This window comes from Dermacentor variabilis, chromosome 10 (genome assembly GCF_050947875.1).
Source record: "Dermacentor variabilis isolate Ectoservices chromosome 10, ASM5094787v1, whole genome shotgun sequence".
Taxonomy (NCBI): Eukaryota; Metazoa; Arthropoda; class Arachnida; order Ixodida; family Ixodidae; genus Dermacentor; species Dermacentor variabilis.
The window spans coordinates 13,645,189-13,665,614 of record NC_134577.1 but is presented as its reverse complement, the minus strand read 5'-3'; the positions used below and the strand labels follow the sequence as shown (position 1 = coordinate 13,665,614).

Sequence of the window (20,426 nt, the reverse complement as noted above, 5' to 3'; positions counted from 1 at the left end):
TTTTCGCATAGTTCACTGCGGCTTCAGGAATACGGCAAAATTTACAGACTGATGAACAACGGCAAGGAACCATTAAAGTTGGTTCAGCTGTCGGGAACGCGGTGGCTGTCAATCTCCGGCTGCTGTAAACGTATACTGGAACAATGGGAGGAACTCAAGCTTCACTTCACCATCTGCAAGGACAAGTACCGTTGCTATGACGCTGAGATTCTGTCCGAAATGTATCAGGATCCTGTGAACAAGCTGTACCTTGTGTTCCTGAACCCATTGCTGCAAGAATTCTCAAGAATCAATAAGCTGTTCCAACTTGAAACTGGAAATCCACTGAAACTGGTTGATTGCCTTCAGAACCTTTTCCGGTCATTGATTTGCAGAGTGCTCAACCCGTTGTACATCCCAGCTGCAGGAGAAAGACTTCTCGAAGTCAACCTGGAGGACAGTGCGACCCACCTTCCACTTTCTGCTGTGGACTTTGGAGTGCTGTTCAACATCGAAGTGGCAGCATCCAAACTTAACGCTGAGCAAGAAAAAGACGTTAAATTGAGATGCCGGGATTTCATTTTTGAGGCTGCAAAGCAAGTGCAGCTTAGGCTTCCTCCCAACATTCAGCTATGGCATTCTATGAAATCATTCTCGCCCGAGAACGTATTGAGCCAGGTAAAACTGCCCCTTCAGGACGTGCCTCTCCTCAAACTGTTCAAGGGAGATGTAGGACTCCTGGATACACAGTATAGACGGCTGTGCCTCCTTCCTTGGAAAAATGTAAACAAGGACGGCGCTTCTTTCTGGGTAGAAGTGCTAGATTTCAAGGATGCAAGCGGCGAAAGTTGTTTCAAGGAAATAGCAGAGTTCGCTCTGTCGTTGTTGGCCATGCCCCTTAGCAATGCCGATGTCGAGCGCGTGTTCTCGCACATGAACCTGGTGAAGTCGCGCCACCGAAACAGAATGAAGAATCCAATGTTGAGCGGCATCCTGCACGTACGTTATGGCCTAAAGTTTCGAGGTGTTTGCTGCCGGGACTTTCAACCGACATTAAAAATGTTGCAGCTATTCAACTCTAAAAATATGTATGGTTCCGAAGTGGACGCGGATGATTTTCCTGATGAGTCGAACAGATCCGACGATGACTGTGTGTAGTTGAGCCATGAAATGAACCATAGGCTGGATGAGTCAACAAGTAACTTCATTCATATGCAGGCCAACGCGCAATGACCAGGGTGCAGACTACCCTGGGGACAATGTTAATAAACTACATGAGTGTTTTCGCTCAGTCTTGCGGATATTGTTGCTGTTGAAAATAATTAAAATGATTTGTTCGCCTTCCCTTCATATTTGTGCGTTTTTTTGATACTGTAATTAAACGATTTGCAAGAATCAGAAAATTTGTTAATGTCCGCTTCTTTTGGGCTTCTTAGCAAAAGTCGCGCCGCTTTTTTTGGGCTTGTTTTGGGGTGGTTATTTGCTTATTTGCTCGGCAGCATCTGGCAACTCTGGTACGGGGGTCTTGCGGGCCTAGCGATAACTTGATAACAGCGATAATCCGGTGAACAGGGACACCTACGTAATGTAAAACAACGACGCAGTATGTTCGTCTGTGCTTTTGCATGTTTATCTATGTTTTATTTAGTTTTTATTATATTTTTTCTGGGGGGGGGGGAGCGAAAAGGCGCGCCCGTGTGTATCACGTGTTTGAATGCGCGTGGGCGCACTACGCTCGAGACACTTGATAAAATTTTTTTCCCTGGAGCGTTTCCTTCTTTTCGTTTATAATTTTTCTTCTTTGTTTCTACATTTTTGCCGGTCTTCGCGGACTGCGCGCGCTCGAAGACGCGCCCGGCAGCCTCGCCTGTGACGGACGTACTCGGGCGCCCGTCACCGTTTGCACGTCCGGGAACATCTGCGGCGACTGACACGCGTCAGCGAGAGAGAGAGCACGCTCTTCTGAAATCTCCATATTCATCCGCTCCTTGCCTCAAGCCTGCCTGCTTGCGTTCCTGCGAGAGAAACGAAATTCGTCGGAGCACACACGCAGACACCCACCAGCACACATGAGGCGTGGATGCCACGCACCGTGAACGTCAGCGAAACGACACCCGCCATTTCTGATGTCTATGCCTTACCCGCCTGGACTCGTGGAATGAGTTCAAGCGCGTGCGTGTTTTCCTATTCTCTCCCTCTCTTTATCTGACAGGAATAAGTAAGGAGATGTTGGCACCAAGAGACGGCGCCGGCTGCCCCTTCTCGCCCGAGAAACGTCGAAACGTATCACGTGTACCGCGACGTCACGAAGGTAAAAAAAACGCATTATAAGATGACGTTCCATTAAGTCCTCAAAGCTCGAAATGTCGCCACAGAGAGGTGCGGCATAAAATGTCCAAAATATATGGATGCTGCATATGTATGTATACATTGAAGGTCCTGTGTGTGCTCCACCCCTCCTGTGTGATGAACGACTGTGTCAGGCACTGGGCTATGCTGACGGTGCTGATTCCCGTATAGTGATGCTATATTCTTTGTGCTGGCGTCTTGTGATTGCGTTGTGTCTAGGCGTGTTGAAACTGTTATCTTTATCGATTTTTTTTCGTTATTCCTGTCCCAGTAGCCTATTTGGGATTTCGGTATAATGTAATATTGAAATAAAAACTATAGATGCACTGCAGATATACAAAAAAAAAATCGCGCGAATAATTGACACAAACCATTGTTTCAGAAAAAAAAAATTAATACGTCTAATGCAAGTACAGTGCATATATTTACAGTGTGATTTTCATGTGATTGTGCGAACGACGCGCGAGACCATGACGCGGAGAGAGACGTGAGTCTATTTACGAATTCATGTCTCGGATTTACGTCAAATCATGGTTTAATTAAATGTTTATGCAACCATCGTTCTTTCGGCAATTCAAAGAGCGCTAACGCGAACCCAGCACGTCCTTGTGTACGTGCTCGAACTGGCTGAAAACGAAACTATACGTGATTGAAAGTGTCAGCGTGATTATACGTGTCACGTTGTCCCTTTATTTTCTGACACCCGCCTGCACCGCCCTTTACTATGGCAGCTATTTAATACTTTATTTACTGTTGTTTAATAACCGCAGACGAGTGGCATCGGGAGATGTTCGTTAATGTAATACCGTTCGGATTTAGTCACCCGCCGTGGTTGCACAGTGGCTATGGTGTTGGGCTGCTGAGCACGAAGTCGCGGGATCGAATCCCGGCCACGGCGGCCGCATTTCGATGGGGGCGAAATGCGAAAGCACCCGTGTACTTAGATTTAGGTGCGCGTTAAAGAACCCCAGGTGGTCAAAATTTCCGGAGTCGTCCACTACGGCGTGCCTCATAATCAGAAGGTGGTTTTGGCACGTAAAACCCCATAATTTAATTTTTTTTCGGATTTAGTCACGCGCCGTTATTTCCCCGCTACAACGGCGTGGGCGCGAGCTTTTATGAAGAATGTAGCATTTGGAAGGCTCTCACAAGTCATAAGCAGCATATTGCCGATATCCCCGTGAAGAAAAAGCAACCGCCCCTTTCTGTCAGCACTATAGCATATGGAGCTGAAACGTGAGAAAAAGCGAACTTGAAGGCCATGTTGTGTCTCAGTTATCAAGTCACTATATATATCATCAAAAACACCATGAATGACAAGAAGGAAGTCTAATACAGATTAAGTGACGTACAGTGGATACAGGCATTAGAACAAGTAATGCGGTGCGATGGAATGCATAAAAGCGAATCAGGTTACGACATCTGTGAAGCTGTTGTACAGTGTAGTTTGCTTTTTGGGGGACATTAAATTAGTATTTCGCTATGATTACAGCTACGATGCGGCAGGAAGGCCAGCAGAAATGTATTTCCACGAAAATTGAAGAAACGTATGCTGCAAGTGAATGTGCTTGACTACCCGTAAGTCACATTGTTTAAGATTGAACCGTCCTGCACACGAACCGCCGCTGTATGATCATGTTTACGGCTTGTTTCAAGCTTCCAATTCAACCATGGCTGAGTTGCAGCAACTCTCTCTTTTTTTTTTCTGTGAGGAGATTACGTAAAACTTACAAACGCAGGCACCGCGACTATTCTCGATAACTATCGCCACTTTCTCCCCGACCTCTCGTCGCAACCGAAGCGAAACGTACAGCCGAACTCGCGTACAAAGGAAAGCTGGCTAGAACACTCCGTTGCACACTACAGCTTGATGCTAAGTGAACTGTGACGGACGCACGCTTCGTGACCTTCGCTGGCGTCGGATTAGGCCGGTGATCTGCCGTTCTTCTTTCTTTAATAGGTTCCACTAGGCGCTTTTTTTCTTCTTCTTAATGTATGGTTGCGCGCATTCCACGAAGATGCACAAATTTCCAGGAGAAGACAGAAGAAAGGAACTAAGCCTTAAGGGCGAGCCATCGGCGGTAACAACGGATTTCCGCGTATACCGAAGTAAGAATGCAAACTAAGTCGACGCGAAGACGAAAGGAAGAGGCAAAGGGAGGTTTCTTTTGTTGTGCGCGTTTTGTTGCCCGGTGCGCTTCGCAGTTTCTGAAATCGAAAAAAAGAAAAAAGGACAGCAAATTAAGATGAACGACTACAATACAGTGCAATGAAGCACAGGTAGTTTAGAGCTCGACGGAACGCCATCTCACCGGGGTGCAGCATCGTTATAAAACAGTTCACTGCCGAAGCAGAAGTGCAATTGAAGACTTGGGATCGTCACAGATCGGGGATTTTCTTTTGTGTAGATTCCGAACGAAGTGTCACTGCAATTTCGTCTGCAGTTTACTCTGGCGCTTTATTTAAGGCCAGAGAAGGATACCCACCTACTGTTATCTTCTTATCGCCTTCTTTTATCTTGTCTTATCGCTTCTGAGTAACTGAGTATCCCTTAATGCTTACACATTTCTTTGGTTATCTGCTACCTCCAAGTTGATGACCTGTCCCACAGCGTAGTTTTCATTGTTTTTTGTTTATGGAATTTGCGGGGACGATGACGACGACGACGACGACGACGACGACGGCAACAACAACAACAACCACAACCACAACAACAACAACAACAACAACAACAACAGCCTCTGAAAAGAGCGCGAGCTTGCGCAGCCGTTCACCACTTGTGAGTGCGCATGCTTTGCCTCGAAGAACTAGTTCCACCACCGTACCGCCCCCCCCCTCCCCCCCCCCCACGGCATGCAGCAGCCGGGAGGCGTACACGTGCACGCATTTACGCGCCGCACCGGACCCCTGGAAACGCTGCCGCCGCCCCCATGACCACCGTGCGTCGGCCTTCCCGGCTAGCTCCTGAACCGCGTGTTTTTGTTTGGGACCCGCCTCCCGAAGCAAGCGTGGCGCAGAAACTGGTTCTCTCTGCCGCGGGGCCCTGCATCCGCCATGTCTCGATTGGGGGGGCCCCTGGTGGTGGCTCTCTGGAATGCGCCCTCCCCCTGCTCCCCCGCATCCCCTAGTAGCGTGTCTCTCACCCTGACGTCGGGGGGTGGGTTTGCAAGAAGCTCGCGGATTCCCTACCACTCGTTCTTTCGCTCTCTTTTACTTTGCATTTCCGCCTTTTTTTTTTCTTCTGCGGTGTTTCTTTCTCGCTGATTTTTCTTCTTTCTTCTTTAAATTGCGCGCGTCGAAGTTTGAAGGTTCGGTAGTAGCAGCAGGGGCCGGGTTCCCCGGTCGACGATGGCGCAGCAGCGTGCGGTTGCTGCTGCTGGGAAACGTGCACTGGGTATGCCGATGCGCCGCTAAGTGGCAAGCGTAGTACGAACAGAGCCGGTCTTTAGCGAACAGAAAATTACATTAGTTCGTTTTGGAAAGTGAACATGCAACTCTTCCGTAATTGCGCAACCTATTCCTGCTTCCAGATTTACGGCGCTCGTTTCTCAGGGCAGAACGCTAGGCAATGGTCACATTTGGAGGGATTGATAAAGTAGGATTGTAGGGTCAAGCGGAAAGGCTCATCGAGAGACTTCTAAAGTGAGCAAAAACATAAGATGCTACAAAACACTACAAAGGAGCGCGGACGAATTCATTCCAGTCGGGGCGGACGCGTTGCTGTTTAGCGGCAAAAAGGGGATCGAGTTGTCAACACTCGGCGTTCCCCAGGTAGTCGCACTGTCGAGCAGTACTGACTGAGCACAGCTACGGTGATCTTGCGAGAACAGGCTCGTTCAGTGTAGCGCATGGTTAATCAATGAGACCTTGTTTTCGAAGACCGCAGATGGAGAACACAGTCGGCTGTTTCGCGGTTGGATTACTCCCGTAGTAAACAGTTGGCGTTTGATTCGTTTAACAACCACAACAACAACCACAACAACAACATTTATGTCCACTGCAGGACGGAGGCCTCTCCCAGCGGTCTTCAATTACGCTGTCTTGCGCCAGCTGGCACCATCTTATGCCTGCAAATTACCTAATCTCATCACAACATCTAGTTCTCTACCGTCCTCGACGACGCTTCTCTTGCTTTGGCATCCATTCTGCAACTCTAATAGATTGCCGGTCAGCTGCCTTACGCAATAAACGGCCTACTGTTCGTTTAAAGTGTGATGTCGACGCAACGGGACAAGAAATAACGGCATGACAGAACGCGCGCTGTTTCTTTTTCCTTTTTGTATTTCTGTACTTCTTTCATTTTAGTAGTCGCAGGCCTCGCGCATTGGTTATCCCAAGCAATCGTGGGTCACTGTTGTCTCATCATGCGTGACGCCTTTACATTCGACGCTACGACTTGCGATGCCATCGGACTACGCTAGTGCCAAATACGCTTTCTGCACTTAAGTCCGCGCGGGCTGTGCTGTATTTGAACCTTTCCCCGTGAATGAGCCTTCTTTACTTCCTGATCTTTTGAATGCCATGCTATATGCGCGGCACGCATTTGATTTGTATGTCTCGAACGAGGCGCGACATCCACCTTCGTGTTGACGAGCGTGTCTCCACTAAACGTTGCTTCTGAGAATTCATCAGAATACAGGCCCGGCCCCTCCTCCGGATTGATGAAGTCATTGATATTTTAGCAAGGTCCCCGTACAGCTATACTTGTGTGCTTTGCGTTTCATAGCAACAAAAGAACATTCGCAAAAATGGGTTATCTTTAGCGATTTGCAAGCCGCTCTCACATTACTACAGAGCAATAAGAAAAATTCTTTGAACACTTTGCTATTGTATGAGACACTCAAAGAACTTACAAAAGCAAGCGCAATGAACCACGTAATTGCATTCCAGTGGATACCTGGGCACTGCAATATTCCTGGTAATACTGCAGCGGACGCAGCTGCGAATCGGGCGCACAATAACACGGAGACAACCAATCTTCCTCTATTGCGTAGTGAAGTCCGTCTGCTCTTGAGACAGATTTCTTGTCGCCTCAGCAGAACTACCTGGTTTGATCAGCAAACTAAAAACTCTGAGTTATACTTTATAGACCCATGTATAAACTTAACAATGCCGGAAAATCTAAGAGACAACAAAAAATTTGAAACATTGGTACACCGCCTGCGTTTTGGTACTGCATTCACTAAACACTTCTTGTACAGGATAAAACGTGTCTCTAGTCCACAGTGGCCATGCAGACGAAGATGTGCATCATCTTCTCCTCGAGTGCACTAAATACAATCCACAAAGAAGGGTACTGCAAGCAAATTTGTTGATATTAGACAGAAGACCATTCACTCTAAAAAAAATACTTGGCCCATGGCCAACTGCGGGCCTTCAAAAAAGAGGGCTTCTTGCTCTGAAAAAGTTTTTAGAGGAGACCAACATTTTGGGGAAATATTAGGTATCAGATGATCCGAATGCGCTAAATGAGTAACATAAACGTTGTTCGTGATTCATAATTGGTTTATGTGGCGATCACAACTTATGCAATATGTATAATTCTGTTCTGTACTTGCAGTGCATTACATGTGTTGTGTTATGGCTGTTCTAAATATCTGACTTTATATATGCGTACGTGGACTGAACTAATGCACAGAACTTTGCGACTCATGTACTGTTGGACTGTATATTTTTTATTCTTCCAGTGTTCTACTTAGTGCCATATTTCGTGTCGCTATTCCCCCCTTTTACGCAAATTTATTTCCTTTGCCAAGTGACAAGGAGTAGCCGGTGCCACCGTAAAGGCGCCAACCTCTCCTAATATTCATTTCAATAAAAAAAGAAATTGCTTGGGAAACGTCTTTCCGTTTCACTGCCATGGCATATGTGCTGCTGAAAGCGTCCGAATATCGAAATTATAGTTCAGGATTCGTCATGCTGCGTTACTGAATCAGAAAGGTCACTTTATAATTGACGAGCAGCGTTTCCCTGCGCGCGCTATATTGAGCCTAGAAGATAGCGTCGAAGTCATGGCGCGTGCGTGAGTAACTTAGCAACGTCAGAGATCGGCCCAGTTGGTACTCCGTGATCAAGCCTCTGTAGCGCTTAAGCAATGGACCACACCGAGGGGAAACGACATACACACAAGCGCTAACTTCCAACTAAATCTTTATTCCTGATAACGTGCCATTTATGCACAAAAAGTCATGTGCAGGAGCCACATTGTTTCTTTTGTTGTTTTTCACCCTTTGCACAATTGTAATATCGTTCCTGCCCATGGCTTTTTATGTACAATTAGTACGTTATCAGAAATGAAGCTTTAGTTGAAAGTTAGCGCTTGTGCGCATGTTGTTTCTGCTCGGTCTCAACCACTCTTTCCGCGATAAGGAGTTTGATCGTGAATGAGGCCATAAATACACCGACCAAGAAACCGATGTGCCTTTAGCTCCTTTTCCGAAATACTGCATGCTGTTGTTAATAACGGGAGAGTGAGTTTTACGCAACTAGCTTGCCCGTTTGTGTTCTCTCATAAAGACCGTCGCCTTGATTGCACTGAACATAAATGTGATGATTCTGCCAGTGAACACGCATTACGTAGTTCCGGACACCTCAGAAGCTACGGCATGCAGCGTGCAGTTAACGTAACTACACGGTGAAGTTAAGACACTACTTTTCCCCGTGTTATTGCAGCTGTCTCCTTTTTTTTCTTCTTTCCTGAAACGTAAAACGTAGTAACCGGAGGTGACGTGACGTTGTTTCGAACCCCCTAACTTCTCCAGTTAAACCTACGTCTACTTTACATAACGTGTGTACAGAGAAAAAAAAAACGAACTTGTTCTTATGACGCACTGTTGGGTTTCGGTATTTGCCTCGGGCTCTAGGAGAAATGCGAAATGAAGCGCATTGCAGTAGCTCTTTATAACAGCGTCGAAAACGCTGTCGAGACAGCGATCACAAACAAGTCACCAGCGTGAAAGCGCGCTCGAAAACAAAAGTTGGGGGACAAAACGGCCTCTGCTCATTGTGCGTTTTATAGCCAGCTGGCTTCGCGCTTCTTTCTCTCTCTCTCTCTCCTCTTTTCCTAACCGGTATGCGCCACATAGCGGGCCAGCGTGTTGCCCGCGGCCACGTGAAGGCGGCGCTTGTATGCGGACGCTCTGGAAGTGCGCGCCCGCGGCGGCAAAGTTACGACGTCGTCGACGACGACCGGATGGCGGAAGTGGACCAGGCGTGTGTGCCACCCGGCTCGGCCCAAAAGCGGTGCCGGAAGTACCACCGAAGGAACGCGCCAGAGAGAGAGAGAGGGGGGGGGGAAAGGGGACGCTCTGTGCTTCTCTTTTTTTCTTCCTCTTTAAACGCCCGGCACTTCTTCCGGCCTCATTACGAGTGGTCACTTCGCTTCTACAGTTGCTGCTGCTGCTACACTTCAACAGCGGCTGCCGTAGCAGACACACTGCGTCAGTGGCAGCCTGCAGAGCGAGCTCGGCCCTGTGAAGCCCCCTGCATTCCGAACACGGTAATGCTTACCAATAACACACACGCAGAAAAAATATGCTACTTGATGGCTCAGTGGCTATGGCGCGGCGCTGTTGAGCACAAAGTCGCGGGTCCGATTCCTGGCTCGAGGTGGCCGCATTCTGACGAGGGTAGAATGCTAAAATGACTGCCAGTTCTTTTCTTCAGAAAGCAAGGGGCCACTCTGCCTACTATTACACATTATAAGCGTTTGAAGTACTTCTTTTCTAACTCCTTGAGTTCGTATTACGTAGCACATTTGAGTATCTGAGCAAGCCACGTTCTGCGTCCTTGCTCATATTTTAACGCGACAGCGCTGAGGGTCCAGCGTCTGCCGCCGTTTCGGCAAAAAGCATTCCGAACCACGCATACCTAACCACGCAGGCCCTCCGTTTAGTGCAAAGAAACTACTAAACTAATTGAATTTCTCAAAGTAAAATGCGTCAGAAAAATCCTAAAGTACGACTTACACACAACCTACAGACATGATAGCGTCGGATTGTAATTTGAATATACGATAAAACATAATTTTGTTTCGCGGAAAGCCAGACACAAAACCCTTTTCCAGCGTTTCTACCATGTATACATACACCGGCCACGGCGTCCGAGATTTGCGCGCGCAAATCTCGGGGGCCTCGGAGCGGCGCGCCCGGTTCCTTGCAACGCCTCCAGATGGCGCTGGACTCCACCGCATCGCGGCCCACGCAACAGGCCGCGTTCCTACCAGAGAACTCACCTTCGTGCATAGCGTTCGCCGCCGGCGTTTGTCGGTAAACATTACGGCTACATAAGCTGCAGTGGCCGCGAAGCGTTAGAAGCAGCCAGGGATCCTTGAATGCCCTCGCGTTCCACTCTTAAAGGCGAAGCTTAAGCATCCTCCAAATTTTTCTTTCATTACTTCGTTTCGTTAATTGTCGCGCCCTCGCAAACCTGCGCGAACCGTTGTAGTAAACTAATTATTAATTCGAAAGCATTAAATGCTCCATGTAGTGGAAAAACAGTCATTGGCGGCATGACAAAAACATGGTGCAAAAAGGCTACGAACACTCGACCTTTGGTGGGATCGAACCCACGACCATTGGTGTTACTGAAGGCGAAGTTAATTCAGGCACAGCTAATTAAGATAGAGTTAATTAAGGCACTCGAACCCAATCATTCGTGTTAATCAAGGCGAATTTAATTAAGGTACAGGTAACTAAGATAGAGTTAAGGCACTCGAACCCACGACCTTTGGTTGGAGTCGAACCGACGACCGTGCGTTGTGCGCGCGTTGTAATGAACAGCGTTGGTCACGTTGCGGCGCTTCTGCTTATATGGCCGCTTTAGTCACGTGACTCCGCCAGTGGCGCCACTGGACTTCGCCGGGCTTCTGCTGACGTGACCGCAATGCTTTCGCATTCGTCCGCGCAGGGATAACTAAGTGCCCCTTGAATTTTTGTGCAGGCGCACTTGAACCAAGAATAGCAGCTACGTGCGATCAGTCTTGTCAATTAGTTCCTGCCCAACTGATATCGATTGCATATTCCGCGGATGCTGCACATATTTCGCAGCCAAATTAAAGTGGCGTTGCCGTGAGCTCCCGATCGTTAGAGGAAATACCCTCATAGCTCCTGTAGTACAACAATGGCCCTTGAGAGCTGTCGTCCAGCTAGTCCCATTTTCTGCATATCCATCTTGGTCTCATTAAAATTATCTGTTCTTTTCCTTGATCGTTTTCCCAAAGGTCCTTCCGCACGCAGCGCCGTCCTTGCGCGTACAGACGGTCGCCGTCCCAACTCGTTTATTCCTGATTGGGTCTTTCTCCGGGCGATCATCGTTGGACACTTTCTGTGGCTACATCGTTGCACGAGTTATCTGCGCTTTTCTTTGCGCTTGTGTGTCCGATGATTTCGCTCGCTGCGTATACACTGTTAAACAGTGTGCTTTGAACGTGAATGCTCCGTCTGCATTGATAAAAAGAAAAAGTGGAACAGGAAAATCCTTCTTGAGTTGTTGGCGCGACTGCATGCTTGCTGGACTGTGTGCTTAGCGCTAACATTGTTCGTGGGGGACAAATAAGACGGGATGCATCTGCGAGGCCGAAGACAAGAAAGGCAGGGAGGTTGACCCGAACTAAAAATCCTGTTGATACCCTACACTGAGAGGAGGGGGGGATTTGGTAGGGTTAGGCGCGTAAGCTTCCACAACCGAAAACAAAAAGAAGCAGATAGCATATGCAATAATGCCTGATTTGTTCACTCACTCACTCACTCACTCACTCACTCACTCACTCACTCACTCACTCACTCACTCACTCACTCACTCACTCACTCACTCACTCACTCACTCACTCACTCACTCACTCACTCACTCACTCACTCACTCACTCACTCACTCACTCATCATCCTGTCCAGTTATACCCACCCAGTCCCTCGTGACATTTGATTAATATAAAAGCAAACTTTTGTTTTTAAAACCTGTGATGTTGTGGATTAATGGATGTGCATTGAGTTATGGGCTTTGTGACTACATTTAATGGGCTCGGTGAGTTCGGGTACCGGAGTTGGCTGCATTGAAGTAATATATTTCTCAGAAAGAGTGTATATTAGACATCGATAGCACATTTCGCCCCGGTCTGTCGTCGCGATTAATATATTCTTCTGGACACCGTTGGTACATCGATATCGCCTTCGTTGGCTGTGTGCCGTATGCGGCAACCTTCGACTAATCAACCAATAATGCAATAGGCTGTGATACATTTTGATTTAAATTTGTTCAAGTTCGGTGTGTAAATACAACCACCGCTGTTTCTTAAACGGCCGTGTAAAATACGTGCTATTTTAAGTCGCTTCCGAGCGCTCCATTGACCCCCGTTTAAATCTGCATCGTTTGCTGGAGTCATTAGATGTATTGCTTGGCGATCAGCAGTACCAAGGCGTTCTCAGCCTTCTATTCTGGGAAGCATGCCCATTCCATAAGTGATCTGCTACGTCTCGAAAAGAAACCACCGAGGCAGTAAACAAGTTCTTTAGATAAAGCTTCGTCCTTGGAGGTAGAATTATTTCTTGTAATACGTTAGCGTTCGGAGTGCCACTATGGAAAAAAAAAAATGTATGTGGTAAATATTAGAATCAAGAACACCGGCACCGTGGTGGTGGCAATGGAACTGCAGGGGGTATTCTAACAAAAAAGCCCCTCTGCAGCAGTTCTTCAGGTCTTTCGCTGTCAAACCTCAAGTCATTGCTCTCCAGGAAACATTAGTCTCCGCCGCCTCGTTCCAGGGCTACAGGGCCGTGTAGGGATTTGCACCTTGATTGATAAAAGGCTGGCTCATCTCACCCACGACCGAATGGTAGAATTTAATATGTCATGGTTGAAATCCTGCTCGACATACCACTGCACAATCAGCGCAGAAAAAGCGTGTTCGTCCTCAATATCTACAGCAACCCTAGGGACTCGCGCAAGCAGTTCAAGACCATCCTCAAGAAAGCGACCGACTTGGCCGGCCCTCGACCCTTGGTCGTCGTCGATGACTTCAACGCACCGTGCGGCATCTGGGTTTACGTCTACGACACTACCAAGGAGCGCAACCTGTGGCAAGACGCCAGCGAGATGGACCTCACTGTGGTCACTGACAAAAATTTTCCTAGGCGCATCGGCAACTCCGTCACCCGGGACTCGACACCCGACCTCGCGTTCGTCAGGAGCGTTGAGGACGTGGGCTGGGAGAACACCGCCATGGAGTTCGGCAGCGACCACTACATTCTCGAGACCAACTTCAAGGTGTCTCGGAGTAGGATCAAGGAATTCAAGTTCATCGATTGGGACCGCTTTCGCAAGATTCGCGAAGAACCCGGCAGAGCCAGGCCACCCGCCACTCTCGAAGAATGGTGCGAAGGCGTCCGGAACGACGCTTCCGCGGCTACCAAGAAAGTGGAAACCGATCTACCCAGGGTCGACGTTATTCGGGTCCTGGGCATGTTTGTCGAATTCAACGGCGGGAACGGAACGGCTCTTCGCAAGATTATTGCAAAGACGGACAAAGCTTACCGCCTCGTTCACAGAATAGCAAACCGGCACAGAGGAATGAAGGAAAACAATTTCCTCAGGCTTATCAATGCCTTCGTACTATGTCACTTTACGTACACAATTTCTATGCACAACTGGCTCAGAGCGGAGCGAGACAAGCTCAACGCTCTCATCCGCAAAGTGGCCAAGAGGGCTCTTGGGCTACCCATCGGGTGGCCGGTGGGCTAGACCTGCCGGTCCCGACGTGGGACTAGCCGGGTGCGCGACGAGTTCGCGTCCTCGCTGGACTTGCAATAATGTTTCTTCACTCACTCACTCACTCACTCACTCACTCACTCACTCACTCACTCACTCACTCACTCACTCACTCACTCACTCACTCACTCACTCACTCACTCACTCACTCACTCACTCGCGGTCACGTGGTAGAGAATATATATATTGTTACGAATGATGTTTATTTACAGGGTGAAACGGTGAAACGAGGTCCGAGAGGGAAGCTACAGGAAGCGCACACTCTACTTCGTCTTTCTCTCCCTCAGCCGCAGCCGCGCAGTGCTGCGACATTTTCCCCGGGGGCAGACGAAGCTCGCCGAGAGAGTTAAAGGGATCTGTGATGGCACTGCTTGAGTCTGGCCACGTGAACAACTTGCGTCGCCCGTGAACGCCGATTACTTGCCGTCACTTTGGCGACGACATAGTTCACATCGCTCAAGCGGTTGAGTATAACGAATGGTCCGGTGTAAGTGGCGAGAAACTTGCGGTACAATCCCTTTTTGCGAACAGGTGTCCACAACCAAACATAATCACCGGGAGTAAAACTGACGGGGAGATGCCGCGCATCATAGCGAATCTTGCTGTTGCCTTGTGAGGACAACGTCTTAAGATGCGCCAGTCGACGTGCTTCCTCAGCACGACACAGAGTTTGGGCGATGGAAGGATCCTGTTGGCACGATAAAGGTAGAATAGTGTCCAGAAAGCTCTGGGGTGCGCGGGCGTACAACAAAAAGAACGGCGCATATCCAGTAACTTCGTGCTTGGCACTATTGTACGCGTACGTTACAAAAGGTAAGACGGCGTCCCAATTCTTGTGGTCAGCAGCGACATACATTGATAACATGTTGGTAAGGGTTCGATTCGTCCGCTCCGTGAGGCCATTGGTTTGCGGGTGGTAAGGAGTGGCATGACGATATGCAGAACCACAAAGCCGCAAAAGTTCTTCAACGACGTCGGCGGTGAATTGCCGTCCACGGTCACTGATGACAACACGGGGAGCGCCGTGACGGAGTATGACGTGATGCAACAAAAATGAAGAGACATCTGCTGCAGTGGCAGATGGAAGTGCCGCCGTTTCCGTGTAGCGAGTAAGATAATCTACGCATACTATAATCCAGCGGTAGCCAGCTGACGTCTTTGGGAGCGGGCCAAGCAAGTCGATGCCCACTTTTTCAAAGGGTAACGTCGGTGGCTTAACTGGTTGTAAATAGCCTGCTGGGGCCGTCGTCGTTTGCTTGTGGCGCTGGCAAACAGTACAGCTGGCGACATACTGTTTCGTTGTTTTCCAGAGCTTGGGCCAGAAAAATCTCTGTCTAAGTCGGTGTAGTGTGCGTGTAAAGCCAAGGTGCCCGGACGTGATATCGTCATGCATACAACGAAGGACAGCCGAGCGCAGGTTTTCGGGCACAACTAGAAGCAATGGGGGACCATCAGCCGAGTAATTTTTTTTGTACAGCAAACCATTACGAAAAGTAAACGGTGTTGTTCCTGCTGGCTCACGTGCAGCTGCCCGTAGGGATTTCAAGGTAGGGTCGCAACGTTGCTCGCTCTCGAAGGTACGCAGGTCTGGAAAGTCGGAAGAGATGGAAACTAGGTAGTCGTCGAAGTCATCATCCTCAGCTTTAGTGTGCGGCGAAGGGAGACGGGATAGGCAATCAGCATCCGTGTGACAGCGTCCGCTCTTGTAGTTAACGGAGAAGCTGTACTCTTGAAGGCGCAAAGCCCAGCGGGCCAACCGGCCAGACGGGTCACGCAGCCCAACCAGCCAACAGAGTGAATGATGGTCAGTCACTATCGTGAATGCGCGGCCATGTAGATAGGGACGGAACTTCTGAATGGCGAAGACGACTGCTAGGCACTCGAGTTCAGTAACGGTGTAGTTTGTCTCCGCTTTTGTAAGTGTCCGACTAGCGTAGGCAATGACATGCTCACGGCCATCGCAGAGTTGAACAAGCACAGCACCAACACCCGCACCGCTGGCGTCAGTGTGCAGCTCAGTTGACGCCTCCGGATCAAAATGCCGCAGTACCGGTCCAGAAGTCAACAAAAATTTCAGCTGTTGAAACGCCGACTCGCAGTCAGCAGTCCACAAGTATGGGGTGTCTTTGTGAAGGAGAGACGTGAGGGGAGAGGCAAGCTGTGCGAAATTCTTGATAAAACGTCGGAAATATGAACAGAGGCCCAAAAAGCTTCGCAGACCTTTCACCGTTTGTGGCTGTTGGAAGTCGCGAACCGCTGCTATCTTTTCAGGGTCTGGTCGTATGCCGTCTTTGTCGACCAGAAAGCCTAGTACGAGGGCTTGACGCTCACCGAAATGACATTTCTTCGAGTTTAAAATAAGGCCAGCTTGCTGGATACAGTCAAGAACGATCGACAGGCGCTGATTGTGCTCGTGAAATGTCCGGCCGTAGATAATGACGTCGTCTAAATAGCACATGCAAATTTCCCATGTGAGTCCGCGGAGCACGGTATCCATAAATCGCTCGAATGTCGCTGGAGCGTTGCATAAGCCAATGTGTGTGTGTGCGTGTGTGGACAGGCAGGGGTAATTGGAGATCGCAGCGAGAGGCATTCGTCCGCCCTGCAGTGGACATAAAATGGGATTATTATTATTATTATTATTATTATTATTATTATTATTATTATTATTATTATTATTATTATTATTATTATTATGAAGCAAAAGAGGAAGAAGGAAGTAGTTCTTTGGGTTCGGTGTTTAATAAGGTAATAGAAGTGGAAAGGCGCATAAAAAACAAGAACAAACATTTAATTTCGACTTCATGACGAGCCATTCTTCAATGAAGATCGGACCCATGCCGAAACGTCAAAATTAAGTGTTTTTAAAATATTTGATTTGTTTGCTTTTTTGCGTGGGTCTGCGCCTCTCTCTCTCTCTCTCTCTCTCTCTCTCTCTCTCTCTATATATATATATATATATATATATATATATATATATATATATATATTGTTGCAACTGACTGTGTGCTGCTCCGGACCACCGTCAGTTGCATTTCGCTCGTCGAAAAGGCAGGACTTGTGTCGAGTGAGCGCCTGAGCAACACTTTGCAATGTGGTGAACGCGGTTTAAATCATGACTCCGAGACCACAAAGAGTTGTGACGTAATGCTAACACGCATTCTCTCGCATTCAGCACTAAATCGCCACTGACTTTTCTTTGTCGTAGTTTTCGGTCCCTGCTGCAAGCATACGTGGTAAGTCTCGGACAGCGCTCTGGAATCTTTTTTTTCATATCTACTCCTCTTTCCTGGACATGCGTTGTGCCCTTCTCCTAGTGCAGGGTAGTCAACCGCATGGTTACTCCGGTTACCCTCTCTGCCTGTCATCTATTTTCTTTGTCTCTCTCGTCAATAACAGGTCCGTACCAACTAGTCCGTCTCACTAAAATCCTTCGATAAGGACCTCCAATAGGGCTCCTCCACTCCAGCTGCTCCCAAATCGCTCTCCCCTTTCCCAGCCGCGCCCTTTCTCGTTCGTTCTCGCTCGGTCACGAAACGGCCTTTCCCCGCAGGCGAAGGCCACCGGCATAGTGTCCTGCGGGCTGACGGGGCGGCCGAAAAAGACAAACAAAATACTGCGCCCCGTTTGTTTGCTATTGACCGTGCGACTTTAAGGGGGAGCGGGGGTCTGACCGCACTTTTCTTTTGGGTCCATGCCAGGCCACACAGCGCTGTCCGTTCGCTCGAGGACCAACCACGCCCGAGAATCTGGCGCCGCGGTACTCAGTGAAAGCGGCGCGCTCTGATGAAGCTCTTGCGTTGTAGCGATGGTATTGCAACAGGTCGGTTTAGCCTGGCTTTCAGAGCCTGCGTCATCTGCGCAGTCTCTTTCATGAATATAGAGCAGACCTGGAATTATTGGAGTGGGTTGAACATAAATGTGGAACACAACGTATGACTTTTCGGAAGGACTACCACAGAAGGATACATATATAGAGTGCATGGGGTAACTCACGGTCACTTAAACACCACAAATTCGACGACTGTGGCACACTTTTGCGTTTAATGGCAATAAATCGAAATGGACGCTCAGCAGCGCATGTCCTAGCGGGACCGTGCGACGATAATGGTTCCCGATAAATCATCAGGTGTTTGTTTCGCTCTGCATCCAGCCCTCTTGGATTCTTAGGGCGCTGCAACGACATTTTGCTCGAACATGAAAACACTCCGGCACAACGCATGATTCGTTCGAGCTAGCGTAGTTCGTTGCAGCCCGCTACGTTCCGCGACGTCCGAACGCGAGCGGCTCTCCTCGCGCCAGTCCGGTTTACCCGCGACCCAAACTCGCGCGTGTTGCAATCCCGTCCGCCCTCCTGTAATCTATCCGAACCTCTTGTGATGGCGGGACATTTCGCTTCTCTCTGACAAGCCGATCAAGCCCGTCAAGAAGTCTTTCTCGAGCGTCCTGAAAAAAGGAAAAAGAGAGAGGAGGGAACGCAAAGTTCGACAACAGGTCCCGCGAGCCAAATGGCCGTTTCCGAGGGCCGGCTGACCGGCGGACAAGCCACAGCAGCCCGTGGCATCGCCACCACCACCGACGGCTTGGCTGTGGCGGCGGCGGGCATCCAAGCGAAGCGTGAAAATGCACCGGGCGCATCTCCGTGCCACCGTCGCCTCCTCACCTGCCGACGCCGCGCACACTGCGAGAGGTGAGCGAAGAACGGTGAGCGCCGGCGCGATGCTACAGTCGGCTTTCAAAAAAAAGCCTGGACGGGGAAGGGAACGATCGAAAGAAAGACAAAGAACGATAGAAATAAGCGCTACAGCGCTGCACACGAGAAGGAGAGATGGAACGAGAGAGAAAGAAAGAAAGAAAAATAATGCGGGCGAGAGAAGGGCAAGGAAATAGAGGGAAAGAGAGAAAGGCCGCCACCAGTTGGTGCGGCGGCGACAGCGAGCGGGCGGGCGAGCCGCGAGTGCTGCTCGCGTTGCCTCAGTCATCGCGCAAGTTCAGCCGCCGAGCGGCCGCTGCGAGCGAGCCGTCGATCGGTGCCGCCTGTGCAGTTCTTCGGCGAGACCGCAAGCCCGGGGTGCCGTGGCCGCCGGACGGCCTCGCGTGGATTGCGCTGCGTGCTTTGGACCGAAAGATCGGGCAAGATAGTTCTCCAAACGGCAGGGCGTGTGTTTTCGATTCCAGGATAAACTGTGGATTGTTGTGCCTGCCTCTGGAGCCACGCCGTAGTACAGACAGTTGCTCGCACCATATACTTGTCTTCGTCCTCCTCGACGAAGCGTCTGTTCACTGAACAGTGAAGCACCCCTGTTCAGGGGGCGGTCGTCTTGTCCGGCGCCTGGATTTCCCTGTGCGCGCTTTCTCGGATTGCGTGAGTGTGTGCGTCGGGTGACAATTGGGGAGGATTTCGCACGCGTCTTCACCACCACCACCACCACCTTGGATTGCTGGTCATCGTGTGCAGCCGATATTGACGCCGCGTCGCCGTTGCCCGGAAGTCGGGTGTGTTTTCGGTGTGGCGACGTCCTCCGACACTGCCGAAATCGCCTCCCACCCCCTCCTCTGCGAGTTTTGGTGCCCGCCCGGTTGAGCCAGCAAGGTCAGTGCATTGCACTTCGGGCGTTTGACACGGCTTCGCGTGAACGAGCTCTCGCACCGATGCGAGAAAGTGAGCGTGCACTTACGTACGCGGCTTTCATGTGGCCACTGTTGCTCGGTACAGAGCCATGGCAGGACGTAATGTGGTGCCTGGCGATTTAGCTGCATTGGGATTGAGCAGACTCAACATCACGTTCTGTTCAGGTCGCAGCGCGGTGAAGCGCTTTGTGAGCTGTGATGAGGATACGAGGTCGGGCGAGCTTCTTGTGGGAGACACAGGTGCGCACGCTCTGCAATAGACGCCGTGTTCTAGCTGGGCGTTGCACGAAAATGCTCCAAGTATGTCTCAGTACTGATGATTCAGTTATTTCGAACTGCCGTGCATGTGGCAGTTTTCTCAAGTAGAAGGAAAGCAGTGGCTTTGGTTGCGCTGCTAAGCACGAGGTCGCGGGATCAAATCCCAACCGCGGGGGCCGCATTTCGGTGGGGGCGAAATGCGAAAACACAAGTACTTCGATTTAGGTGCCCGTTAAAAAACCCCACGTGGTCCAGGTTAGTCAAGAGTGCTCCTCTACGGCGTGTCTCATAATCAGATCGTGGTACTGGCACGCGAAACCCCATAATTAAATAATTAGACAGAAAGAAAGAGCAATGCTACGAGTGAAAACGTTAGGCCAATATTTGTTTAGCAAATCAAACCATTCTATACGATTGTTTTAAGTTCCCGAGAGGTTTTAATACGCTA

The 20,426-nt window shown here is 49.4% G+C and overlaps 1 protein-coding gene and 1 long non-coding RNA gene across 5 annotated transcripts in view; one reads left to right on the top strand and one right to left on the bottom strand.

The window, feature by feature from the left end:
• LOC142559951 (uncharacterized) overlaps positions 1-20,426 on the top strand; it is a 205,669-nt gene that overhangs the window by 37,898 nt on the left and 147,345 nt on the right. For 2 of the 3 annotated variants that reach the window (XM_075671657.1, XM_075671653.1), the window contains exon 1: positions 19,009-19,682. The exons of the other annotated variant lie outside the window; for it this stretch is intronic. The gene's annotated coding sequence lies outside the window, so the exon portion shown is untranslated. Of the gene's footprint in view, positions 1-19,008; positions 19,683-20,426 lie in introns of those variants that run through there. 3 annotated transcript variants of the gene reach the window in all.
• The window catches only part of LOC142559953 (uncharacterized), a 96,354-nt gene that overhangs the window by 59,872 nt on the left and 16,056 nt on the right, over positions 1-20,426 (bottom strand). The gene's annotated exons all lie outside the window — the stretch shown is intronic.